The 13,273-nt window shown below is 39.5% G+C and overlaps 1 protein-coding gene and 1 long non-coding RNA gene across 6 annotated transcripts in view; one reads left to right on the plus strand and one right to left on the minus strand.

The window, feature by feature from the left end:
- ARHGAP6 (Rho GTPase activating protein 6) overlaps positions 1-13,273 on the plus strand; it is a 344,557-nt gene that overhangs the window by 217,382 nt on the left and 113,902 nt on the right. The window lies entirely within an intron of this gene.
- Positions 4-13,245, minus strand: LOC308059482. Its single transcript, XR_013926268.1, has 3 exons — positions 12,056-13,245; positions 6,161-6,360; positions 4-6,037 (listed from the first exon to the last, which is right to left on the minus strand). It is a non-coding gene; the product is annotated as an uncharacterized lncRNA (long non-coding RNA).

Consider the following 13,273-nt stretch of genomic DNA (forward strand, 5'->3'; position numbering starts at 1 on the left):
GTAGATGGTCACTCGCTTGAGAAGCTATCCATTCTCACTGTTCATTTGCATAATTTAACTGGGAAGACTAGTCCAGAAGAAGGGGGGAAGGAGGATTTGGGAAGGAAATAATTCTGAAGGTGCAGGAAGGCAAATCGTGAAGTGAATCCTATAGGAGTTCATTTAGGAACTAGTGGAGCTCTGGAGACGCGTTTATCCCTGCTGGAAGCAAGCTGGGGAGAATATAATGCTTTGTGTACACAGGTTAGCTCAGAAACTTGCTGTAGCTGAATGTGAAATAATGAAGGCATGTCTGGGGAACTTTCCCTGTGATTGTAGAAAATTAATTTTTACTCCATTTTTGTATGTGTGTCTCTGCATAAAGAATATAATATGTAGTTTGATTATGAGATTCAGTTTTCACAGAATTCATTGAATGGAGAAGAATGGCTTCCAGTATTAAGGAAGTTTTAAATGGCTGCAGTTCACGTGTACCTAGAGGCCTGATACTCGGAAATGCCTAGGCACGTAAATGTGTGAGAAGTCCTCAGAGGCATTTTACAGTGTCTAAACAGACTGCTAAGTTAATAACTACTGATTGCAATAGGGCTTAGGCAACTGGCTTGCTTCTGTTTTAGAAAGCCCTGCTAGACCTCTGTGCGTAATTTTAGACTTCTAAGTAATATTAAAACGTGGTTTGATGTTTAAATGTATATGCTGTTTGTAAAATTTGAAGTCTACCCCACATCACTTGTGATGGAGTACAGACCTCCTGCAGTGCCTTTTGGTTTTTAGCTTCTGCATCTGCATCATCTGTTTTATTAAGCTGCAGCAGTAAGATAGGACAGGGCAAGATCACTCGAGACTGACTTCTGCCACTATAGGCAACTGTATCGTATAATTATTGTCATTATGGTACAGATATTCACTATAGATAACATTACTGACTATTTGGTGACCTCTAGGAATTTAGTCTTGTATCTGCTAATGCCTTTTGGACTAGCATGTATTTTGAAACTGACTCAGCAGAAAGCAGATAGCTACAATGAGTGTAAGTGTCAATTATCATGACATCAGTAATGGCGTACCTGGTTTGGGTTCAAATTATTGTTGGTCTTATGTCTAATTCATTCTATTATGGAGAAAAAAAGCTATTCAATTTGTATTACTAGAAAGTAGGAAAAAAATTTAACCCTTGGGAAAAAGAGTATTGTCTAAAGCACACGGTACCAACACTTTAGAAGGTGACTTCCATAAAAAGAAAAAAAGATTTGAGAATGACTCTAATATATTGTGTCAGAGATTGACTCTTTCCCTTCTTCCCTCCTCTGTTCCTCACAGTTCCTGGAGCTCTGTTTGCTTTTCAGAAGTATAACAGCATACTCAGAGTGGCTCAAAAAGCTTGTTTCTGCCCTAAGCTGAGAGCAGAAAGACGATGAAGGCTTTGGTGGTGCACTGCTAATGTGCTGATCTGAACACAGAGGGAGAAGACAGGTCTTTACAAAGATGCAAAATGAAAAGATTATTATAACCTCTTCATTAGTACTAATGTTTGTTTTCAATATACTCTGTAGTCATGTTTTCTCTTCTGAAGAACTCTGTAGCTTCTTCACAAATGGCTTTACTCCGTTGGTTTTCATAATTCATTTTTCATTGTTCAGGTGAAGTTGTTGAAGTGAAGAAGTTCAGGTCGAGCTCCTGGCTGCTATTAAATGCACACTAAATACTAAGCATGCATGCTAGTGGGTCTTTGCACTCATCCATCAAGCAAGGATAAACTGTTAGCAACCCTAAAATAAATTACTAACTCTTCTGCAAGGCTGCCATCTTGGAATTCAGACAGTACATACAGTGTGGCTGTCTGAATAGGTCTGGCAAGACCAGAGAAAAAGTTAGGAGTGGATAAAGAAAAGCAGAGCTGGGTGAAGAGGAGAGTGTTTCTCCTGTACTCTGGCTTATTTCTTCCCTTCTCCATATGGCCTTTTCCATGTTTCCCACACATCTGTCATGCAAGGTTTGAAGTGCCCCTCCCCTGTTGCTCTCCGTTGCACTCTATGGAGTAGTAAGCAAGTTAGGAGGGATCAGTTAGCAATGGCACTTACCGCGGATCAACCAGCACAGGGCCACCTCTGGGCCAGGTTTGCACCATGGGCTGCCACCTTTGAACTTACAGATCTCGCCTTGCAGCCTGCTAAAGGACATCCACCCGACTGCTCCCTCCCTGATGGCATCTTCAGCTCAAGATCCCTACGGTGCATTCTTGCATCTGTTCTAACTAAATGGCACCTGGAAAAATACACCTTTTTGATCACGACTTCTTACTGTAATAACACCTACAAGCTCCTGTGACAGCTGCTTTCTAAATGCCTTGAGTAGAATATAATGTTTTATTACTCTTCTGAAGTGAGATCAGAAAAATTTCTCAGTACATTGCCTTCTCTGAGTTCCCATTTTCTGTACGGCAGTTTGAGCCAGTGCACAGAGACCTTTGTTTTTAGTTTACCTTTTCAAATCTATAGATCATCAAAATACACAAAGGAGATTTTTCATGACATCCTGTCTTTTTTCATGACATCCTTTAGATTATATAAAGAACACTGAGAAAGAAATCGTGAAAGAAGATTGAACAGGAAACCTTGTTTTTTCAGCTGCTCGGAAAGCTTAGAGCCAGGTCTCTCCATCCTGGCTGTTACTTCCCATGTGATGCTGAGTGGGTGTGAAGAGCCTTTCCAGCATTCACCATTTTTGTCAACTCTTGCTTGTTGAATGGGCAATTTCTTTAATAGTGGTTCAAAATACTTTGTGATTTTGTGCCTGATGGCATGATATAGCTCTAATAGTGATCCCAGTGGGAACACATAGGAAAAATCTATGAATTCCCACTAAGTTGTAGTCACATCTGACAGGTTTCTGAAAGCCAGCCATTGCTCTTGCTGATCTAGAGAAGATCTGAATGCCTTCAGCTGGTGGCTTATAGGAGACTCACTTAGGGGCTCTTAAGTGTCTGGTGCATCAAAGAAGGGCAGCCACAGCTGTGGGAAATTGTGGGCTCTTTTAAGATGCCTGTAGGAAACTCAGTACAGGTCAAGGCAACCGGATAGGTGAAATGGTAATGTCTTATTTTTTTAGGTTTTGAAATACTACTTTTCTGTCCTGTCCACAGAACTCCATTTGCTAATCTTCAAAAATGGATTATGCTGCATAGAAAATGGTCAGTGTACAACAGTTAAAGATAACTAAGTGATGCCATCTGCTGTCTTAAAATCTTATTTAATGTTACATTTGATGACTGAATTGTTATCCTAAGAAGAAATGGAAACAATCTACACTGATACTATGATGTCAGAGCTATGACATGCTATCTGATCGGTATCAAAGTTATGCAATATACATATTGATTGACATTCTATAGTCTACTGTATTTAATCACAGAAAGAAATGTGATGCTAGTGTTGATCCAAAATAACAGTGATCAGTGAATCTACTTTGCAAATAAATGGAGGGGTTTTTTTCAGGCTGCTTTATTTTTTGTACTTCTGAGAGGAGGATGTAGAATAGAGGGCAGGTTGGAAGAACATGGCACATCATCCCTTTAAAGTGCATGTTTATTAAAATTAATTTGCTTTGTAGTGACTTTTCATGTTACCTCTATATTTAGTACAGCTTGTTACTCACAATGACTTTACTTTTAGATCCTTGTGGACAGAGTTAGTTTATCTAACATGGACTTCTTTGAAGTTGAGAACCACATTTGTGTAAGATGTATTACTCAGAGAATTCACCCATCATCTCAAAAAGGTAGAACAGATCATGACATCCAACAGCTGAACGTATATACACAAAGCTAAATTTGAGGTGAAGTTGACTATGGACTACAACGCTCAGCCTTGAAATGGTAGCTCATTCAGAGAATTTCGAGTGGTTATTTGTTTCATGTACCTATATGGATTGCTAGGTTGGTTGGGGTTTTGACCGTGAGAGTTCAGGATGCATTTTCTTCAAATGCGGTGCTGCCAGGTTGCAGTTCACAGGTTGCCACTTAATGAAACAGTAAAACATCCTAGACTGATCTGAAGGTCCTGCAGTCAGCAATGCTTGGCAGGTATAAATGGGCGTGGAACCAGAGAGACAGGATTTAACCCTTTAGCTCTTTATTCTTTGTTTCTTTTTGTAATGGTCTGTAGAGTACTGAGATTATCTCAGTTCCCTGTACTTATTTTCACTTCAGTGAAAATAATGTGAATTCTGTGAAGTAGACTGGATTCCAGTATTGCAACGACTTGTAACTTCTTTTCCTGATATCCCTTATTTAGTGTAGCATGAATAAGGATATGTTTGGGCATAAACGTAGGCAGACCCACAGTCTGATAATGGAATGCGTAATTTCTTGTGGTGGCTGGTTTTTGGGGACTTTTTTCCCCCAAGTATCAGTGCTGCAGTGATGTGTATTTCTTCCTGTATGTTAGAAAGATAAGTAATGTGTGCTTTCTTACTTTTAGATGTAGTGTAATTTTCGTGGCAAAACTAATCCGATATGTATATCCATTTTCAGATGTAGTACACTAGAAGTCTCCCATTCAAACTCTATAAAAATAACAGAAGTGCTTCAGTTGCTTCCTCCCTCAGTGTTTGAGACCATATCTACATGATTCACAAATGACCAACAGTGAATTAATTCCACAGCTAACAGTCCCTAGAAAAGCCTGATTTTCCAGCTGCCTGTTAAATCAAAAGGTCTGCAAATGAGTGTAGCACAGACCACACTTTGACAGAGAGGAAGCTATGCATGTATTTACAATCCTTCTTGTAGTTTGCCATGCCTCTTTGTTCTGAATTTCTGTAAAATTCATTCCTCTACAGCTGGACTGTCCAATCTGGAGCATCCAGTAATTGTGAGATGGATTGAAAAATACAGAGATAGATTTAAAAAATATGAGCTTACTGGTTCTTTTGACTTTTGTTTTCTGAACATCCACATATTTCTAAAGTTCTCTGCACAACTCTGCAGGCTCAAACTCTGCTTTAAGAGGCAAAATAAAATGCAAAATTGAGATTTCTGTGTAATCACGGGTTGGGCTTAAAACCACAGAAGATTCACTGCAGTTCACCAGGTTCACTGCGAAATGGGAAAGTGTCCATCAGCCAAAAGGTGTGACAGTATAGAATTGTGATGCATTTACTTACTTGCAAATCTGCTGCTGTTAATGTAGCCCCAAGTAGGCATGAACGGCAAACTGTGTGTTAGGCCTTAACTGGGATGGTCTTCAAACAAGTGGTGGTGGTGGCGGAGGACCTAATCAGGATAATATAATCCGTGAGTTCCTATTCTATTTCCAGGGCAAATGCTACACCCGTTAACTAGAGCATCAGTAACAATATGAGGAAATGTTATGCTCTTGGCTGTAAAGAACCTTACCTGAAGGCAACAGATTTGAATCTTGTTGAAAAAAGCAGGAAGAGACTCCGTTCCTCATGAAAACTCAAGGAGCTCTTGAGGTGATATTTTAAAGAAGTTGCAAAAGCATACTTGTGTCTTAATTAACACATCCTTCTCAGGGAGCGATGACTGGCTGTTAGCAAAGCTTTTCTGGAAATGTCTGGGCTTTTTGGATGACCTGTGTCTTCTACCACTCCAGGCTGGCTATATGTAAAACTGAACTGCTTTGTATCTACAGGGTAATGCAACATCAGGGCGGCAACAGTGTTTGTGATTCTGTGAGGTGATGTGGACAGTGGAGTATGGATTAAAGGTATCGATGATAGGAAGGAGTGACCAAGAGGTAGGGAAGATGGTGGAATGAAAGAATAAAAGGAAAACCAGGCTGTCAAAATTGTCTTCTTTTTATTCTGCCCACCAAGACTTCTTACGCTACACTCATCTTCATGATAACAAAGTGCTTCATAAATTCAGGATGTAAAGGCGACTGGTATCTTTCTCTTATTCCCTGGTGCAGTTTTTACTTTTATGACTTGTTCTTTTCCAGCTGAGTGCTATTTCCAGGGAAGCCAATTCATGCATTTTAGAAGTGAGCGGTGCTTCAGGAACTCTCAGATCTGACTGAAAAAATAGAAAATCATAAGTACTGACATGAAGACCTAGAAATGCAAGGAACCATGCACATGATGAGTGTTCATAGTAATTCTTGCTATTCCTGTAACAGGAACAGAAGCACTTCAATACCTCATCTGCTTTTTGGTTTTGATGCTGAATTGCCAGAGGCATCTGATTCTGAGTGTATCCTCCAAATTATCAGAAGCTTCTCTTAGGCTTTGAAGTGCCATTCTGAGCACTGTATTGTGGGTGGGGGTTGCTTCGTCTGGCTGCAAACCTCAGGTCTATCTGACAGATGTCATCACAGCTGACTTGCTGCAGTCTCACACCTGGCAGGAAGAGGATTGAGTTGTATGTGGTTGCAAATCATTATTTTTTATCTTTGAGCAGTAATACTCACTACGGAATGTTGATCTCTGAAACAGAATAGATCATCTGTTATAGACCTGTGTACTAGGTGTCAAAATGCAATTTCTCTGGTAAATACCAACAAAAGTGCAGCAGTAGTATTGAGGATGCTTAGATTATGTGCTTGGCTGAGTAAATACCTGGTCAAGATCATTGGAAAGATTGCTGGGGTAAAACATGTTTTTTATCGGTTTTGTTTTCTTTGCCAGTGTGACACCAGGATGTTTAATTTTACACACAGTGTTTCTCTGCAGCCTAAGGTTTGGATGATGAATATCAGATTTTCAAGGATGTCTGATGCTTCTGGGATAGGTTGCAAGTCTGGTATAAGATTTTATTGACTTGGAAAGATTTTCTTTAGTCCCTTCAGCATTACCCTGTTTTATTACCTCAGGTTATTTCTATAAACCTGCTTGGTGCAAATTCTGCTGCATTGAGTTTCCTTATATGACGTAACAATTTCAATAGATACAGTGGTGTGATAGCTTAGATTGAATCCTAACTTTGATCTATACTTGAGATGATTTGCATTTTAAAAATGAAGTTCCATGCATAGTTTGTTGTCAGTTTAGAAAATAATAGAGTTATTTCTACTCCCTAGGCCAAGCAGATTGAGGTATTAGGCCAATAAGCCACGTTTGCTTATTGTTTTGAAGTGTAAATATTGCATTTGGATAACTTTTTGTGCTTGTTAGAGCAAAACTCAGGCAGCTGTAGTCTTTAAGTAAAGTTAGGTGTTCTTCTGAGAAAGGGGAATACTTTTTCCAGTTCAATAATTTTCTGTTTTTTCCTTTCCTTTTGCTTCCTGCTTGAATTTCATCACACAGAGTAAGACGCTAGCTTCTTTGAACTAAGCAAAGGCACTCTCATTTCCTTATGCTCTTAAAATGGGTATAGTAGAAAGAGGAAGACTCACTGAGCATACTGTTCTGCTTTCCTTCTCAGCAGCGTCGCAAAAATTCTGAACAGTTCAGCAGTGTATGTAATGCATGGTTGCTTCAAAGGCGGTGGGGGGGTGGAGATCACCTTTGGCTGCAGCACTTCATTCATCTGGTTTGTATGTGCAGTGCTGTATAGGAACCATTAACTGTAACTCTTTGGAGAGTGTGAATTACAAGAAAGTGGGTATTTATAGTTTCAGAAAATGTCCCTCGGTGCATGTGCATTGTAAGGTATTTCTTAATGTTTATGTAGTTGCTGTCATTTGTTAAATTGCCAAACATTTAATTGTAGTTGGTATCATCAGATCTGAACTCCATCCAGCACTTATTTCCCACTTGTAATGCTTTTGAGTTCAGCGACTTGCATGCGTGCTGCAGGAAATCGAGGCCAGAGATTGACAGTGGCTGTGGTGTTGTGCCTTGGGAAGAAGTTAGAGCTAACGTATACCATCAGCTTAGGGGAGGGGAAAAAGAAATAGTCACAAACCAAACCAAAAACCTACCCTGTTTAAAAAACTACTCACTTTCTTTGTTTCTAATTGCACTAGTATTTTCAGGCATAATCTCTTTTTGGTTTTTTGTTCACCATTTAGCTACTTGGCAAATACACAACATGCTGGATGACCGGGAGAGGAGTTAAACAGCATGTTGGCTGTGACAGAAGCATCCAGTAGATCTAGGTTACTGCAGTTCAGACTTTAGCGGCTTGGTAACTTTAGCAGTTTTGACTTGCAGATCTGTCTTCATATCTACAGTATCATAACTTAAAACTTTGGGAAGAGAAGATAAAAAGCAATTCATCTTTTGTTTCTCTACAGTAACAACATTCTAATGGCATATTTATAGCTGTTAGTAAGAGCAGAGCAGAGTTAGCTTTTAAAAACTTGAAGTTTGGTCATGTTAAGCATGTAGTAATTTATAATTCAGTATTATAAATTCAAATTGGTCTAGCTATGATCCGATCTGATGGCTGCAACCTTTATTATGTGACACAATGTGTGTATGTGGCATTAGCACTCTGCTTAGAGAACTGAAGTCTTTTACATCCCCTATCATTGCGTGATAAATCTTCCTGCAGTGGCCCTTGCTGTCCTGATGCTCTCTATTTTCAGTCACTTCAGGTTTGTGAAGGCTCACTGGCACAGTGGAATTTTGGAGATTTCTGCTGACCCAGGGTCTTGAGGGAAATGTAGAGTCCTCAAATGTGGGAACAGAACCTGCAAGAATCTAAACTTGGCCGCAGGGATAAAATGACCACATCCATTAAAACATGAGATAATATATCTCCCACGCACTGAAAAAAACAAAACATCAAAAATGCAAAACCAGGCTAAATGAAGGCATTATCTAGTATGTCTCAAAACAGTGCTGTATGTGTTTATATTTTTTATATTATTTAACTTAAATTGATGTTCTCTAACTCTGCATCTCCACCAAAGGAATGTTGTCCTGGGTGCGCGGAACATGCACATCAACTTGAAAGAATAAACAATGCTTCGTTGCCATTTTTTCTGAAAAGTGAAGACAGAATGTGATTTCCCTTACTGCCTTTAACTCTTTCCCCAGGTTGAGCATGTGTCATAAGTAAGCAAACAAGCAAAAGGAATTTTTTATTGGAACAAACAAGGGAAAGGATGAGCTAAAGCCCTGAAGACATCTGAGCTTCTGAAACTTCTTGCCACTTTGCGTCACAAATACTAATGTTCAGGATTTTGCACTGTATGAAGACCACCTGGAAACCTGACAGTGGTACTTCTCAGTTAAGCCTTGGGGTGAGGTGGCCTTCTTTGGGAGCTGCACGGGTACGATCTCCTTGCTGAAATCCCGAACATTGAGGGTGGATGAAAAATAGTCAAAATGACACCCTGGTTTTAGTAAGCACCACAGTTCCTACTTTTCCAGTTTCCCTTGCACCTGGCAAGGGCACAGAAGCTATTTTTGAACTGTCTAGACTGTTCTTCTAAAAAGAATCTCTTCTTTTTTCTTTTCTGGTTATTGGTCATCAGGAAGAAGGAGTTAACATGTCTTATTTGTGAATTTGCCCATGTGCTGAGCCCACATAAATGTTTTATGGACCATTTTTCTAGAACTGTTCTAAGAACACATCTCTTCAAGAGCTATGCATTTATAAAACTATCTTGCATGTAGTTTAATGTCTAGAAGGCCGACCGCCAAAGTAAATTTTCATGTGGCGTTTTGCTTATACATGTCACAAAGATAAAATGTGAAGGTGCAGCAGAGTAATTTAAAGTTTAAATTTCTGATAATTGGTTATTGGAATTATTATTATTGATTATTGCAGTGTTTGATCATTTCTCTTATAGGCATAGCTTGTTTGCTCTGCTGTCTTCCTGACCCTTTAGGTGAGACCTTTCATGTTAGAAATGGATGGTGGGACAGGTAGAAAACTCAGCAGGCATCAGTGTGTCTGCCCAGTAGCTCTGAAACATGGCTGGAAGGATGCTGCTGTGCTTCTCACCATTTCCCTCTTGGCTGTTCTTTCCTGTTACCGCTGAAAATCTTGTCACTGCTTCTCTTTCTTCTGAAGATGCTTTTCCCTACTGTTGACATGTGATCCTTTTTTTTTTTTTTTTTTTTTTTTTTTTTTTTTCCCCCTCCTTTCTTTCTTTTCTCTCCCCAGAGAAGTGTTTCGGAGCATTCTAGATTTGTTATGAGAGTATTTGTATGTTCATACCTTCAGCGCTATGAAAGGTTGCTTATGAAATACCATAGCTGCTTTAGAGAATCTGGTACAGTAAGAGACAACTCTTCTCACCAATGTCACCCTATTATAGGGTGTATGTAGGGTTGCCTCGTCAAAGCTAACTGGGGTTGGAAGTTGTGGATTGCTGCGTTCTGGGTACTCAGAAACTTCTTGGAGTTGATTTTTGTGCTAGCGTGGAAAATCTGACTAAAATGACAGTAACCATCCGGTTCTGAATAGAATGGGGAAGCAATGGTACACGATGTGGGCTGGGGAAAAAATAAGTAAAACGTTCCTTGTCCCCTTAAGCTTTGCCTGTCATGTTGGCTAGTAAAGATGCTTTCCCATCTGATCAGCTGTGTCCAGCTGCTGCTGCTTTTCTTGTTCCTGCTCTGGCGGGGTGTTTACAGACAGAGCAGACTCTGCTCCCTGTCTCTGCTGGTATCTCTGTCTGACAGAACTGGTCATATTTAGCTGGGAAATTCAGCTCAAGTATAACGCTAGGCTGGCGTGACTCTGAACTCACCTGCTTCATGGCTCCTGAGCTTACTGCGTTGTACAAAGAAACTCATGGCAGGTCTCCATCGAGATGTGAAAAATGCTCTAAAATTTTATTCCTTGTAACAGAGTGTTATTATTACTACTGCTAGTTAAGCATTTGGACAACCTACTTGTAATGACCTGATCCATAACAGTAATTCAAATGTTAACTTTAATAGCAGCTGAAACATGAAAGAGCAGTGGATGCTAACAGCAGCTAAGAATCCAAAGGGGAACAGGGAATGACTGGGCAAAAAATATTTAAAAATATTTATATATATATATATGTAGAGATAGTTTCACAAAACCTAATATGTTATATGTTAACTGTGAGTTAATTCAATGTCAGTTTGGGCTGACTTGTTAACGGGCAAGCAACTGAAATAGCAGTTTTGCTTAAGGTTTTAAAATACTGTTATTTCTGGAAATAGGCTTGTTGCTTATTTCTCACAAGCAGCTATCTCTCTGATTTTTATCTTGGGGGTGGCAAAACAGAGGAATATACATGCATCTGACTGCTAAGTTTCTATTGAATTTTATTTACAATATATTCCTTCTGAGGCTGTCTTTAAGGAAAGGCAGAACTTCTGTAGCATATCTAGTTCCACAGTGAATTTAAGACAGCTGGAATCATGCTTAGTAAGGGCATTTGATGAAGTCATTTACCCTCTCAAATATGGAAGATTTCTTCCCAGGACAAAGCTCGGAATATGTTACATTTTTTTGAGTGCATATATGAATGAGTCCACATCTTGACATCACAGCTTGATATTAATTATATGTTAGTATAGTGATGGTGCTGCTTCACCTTCCTTTCTCCTTTCATGTTGAAAAAATGCTAATCATACTTGACTATCTCAAGAATGCTTGTCAGTTGTTCATTTCTAATTGCCCACACTGCTTAACTGGAGGATATTTTCTGCACTGGTCAGATTCTGCATTCAGATAACCAGGTAGCAGTGTTAATTACCGAGTAACATTCTGATAGCCAAGTCCTCTAAAAGATAGTGAAGGGTTTTCCCCTCCCCCTTTTTTTAAGCTGTATTTTCCTTTTCGTGAAATGTATTTTGAGTCAAACTTGGTTCAGAGATGTCTTTAAGACCATTCCTCCTCCTCTTCCAAGACTCCTGTCCACTCTCTGCCCTTTCTTCTCATAACTGTCAAGCTATTCACCACCAGACTGAGACTCTGTAACTCGGTTGTGCCTGATCTTTTGTCTTTTCCAAGCCTTGTCATAGAGTTTTCTGTTGCATGACCAGTGGTTCCATCACAGTAGCAAAGGCATTTCTCCATGAGTAGGTATCTAGCAATTTAGTGGGGGAACCCACATCTTGGTTCTGGAGCGGGAACATGCCTAGCTGTAGGATGAGATGGATGCTGAGACAGCCCTTACTTTATGACCCAGTGGTCAAGGCGCTCCCGTGCACTTACCTGAGTAGATGTGTGATGCAGACTTGATGGGGAGGGAGCTGGCACTTCCATGAAAGAGATGTCCTTCCAGCTGTCTGCCTGGGTAGGGACTGTGAAGCCTTCAGGAGACAGACCTGCAGGAAAATAAAAAAGGGCAAGTAATCCAGACAAGTGTTTGGGCAGGCTGCATCCAAGCTGTTGTAACGTGAGCTTCCCTGCTCTTATGTGCAGATCTGTACGTAGATGTCATGGTACAACGGAAGCAATAGTCAGCCTTCTGTCTTTTCATAGTACAAAATTAAATTTGACTGGGGAAATTCTTTGTTGATTAAGACTGTTATTTTGGGAACTGATATTATAGTTACATCCTAACCATAGCTCAGAGCTGGATTCCTTCCTCTAAAGAGGAAGAATTGACTTACTTCACCGTTACTGTTCTTTAGTTCTTCAATAAATGTTTAAGATGTTGCAGTCTCATAGTGGTTTCCTCCATCCTAATGCTGGCTTTATTATTAAAATTTGATTATACTGCACTTTGAAATACAGGTTTTTATTTCATATTTTTTGATTTTAATTCTGGAAGTTCCTGACAAATGCTTCTGTATTTTAATGGTGGTTGATATCTGCAAGAGGGTGTCTGTCAGACCTCATATGCATGCTACTGTACTTGCAACTCCAGAATTCTTTCTTTGGATTGAAATTATGTTCTTTACTATATATTTTTTTAAGCAGGTAGGGGGAGTTCTTTTGTTTGTTTCTTCTACAAGCTACCTTTGAAGGAGATGGCATAGAAGCCATTTGTGCAATTGCAGTGCATCACCTTTAAGGAACAGGTAGCACCTGATATAAATGGAGAGAATGAAAACCTGAAAAAAGAAACAAAGGGAAAATAAATCCTTCTTTCTCAAGAAATTGACTTTCCTTGCTTTTTTGTTACCAACACAGGTGGTTCTATGAGAAAATCTCTTAGTTTAAACTTTCTTACATTTCCTTGCCCTATCGTAAAGCTGTTTTCTCCTATTTAGTTCTGTAAAACTTTGTTTAGAAATGTAAAAAAAAATAATAAATAAAATAGCCTAAGAGTTTATAGTGCTATACTGTATGACTCATCAGGCTTTTTTTGGGAGGAGGAACTTGTTGTATCCTGGTCTGTATTCAGAAGTAGCCAAGCTACTAGGTTCAGGCATTTGAGGGGCGCCTTTCCCTCCCCCCCCCCCTATCAAGCCATGTGCACTCAAG

Source organism: Falco punctatus, assembly GCF_963210335.1.
Source record: "Falco punctatus genome assembly, chromosome: 2".
In the NCBI taxonomy this organism is placed as follows: Eukaryota; Metazoa; Chordata; class Aves; order Falconiformes; family Falconidae; genus Falco; species Falco punctatus.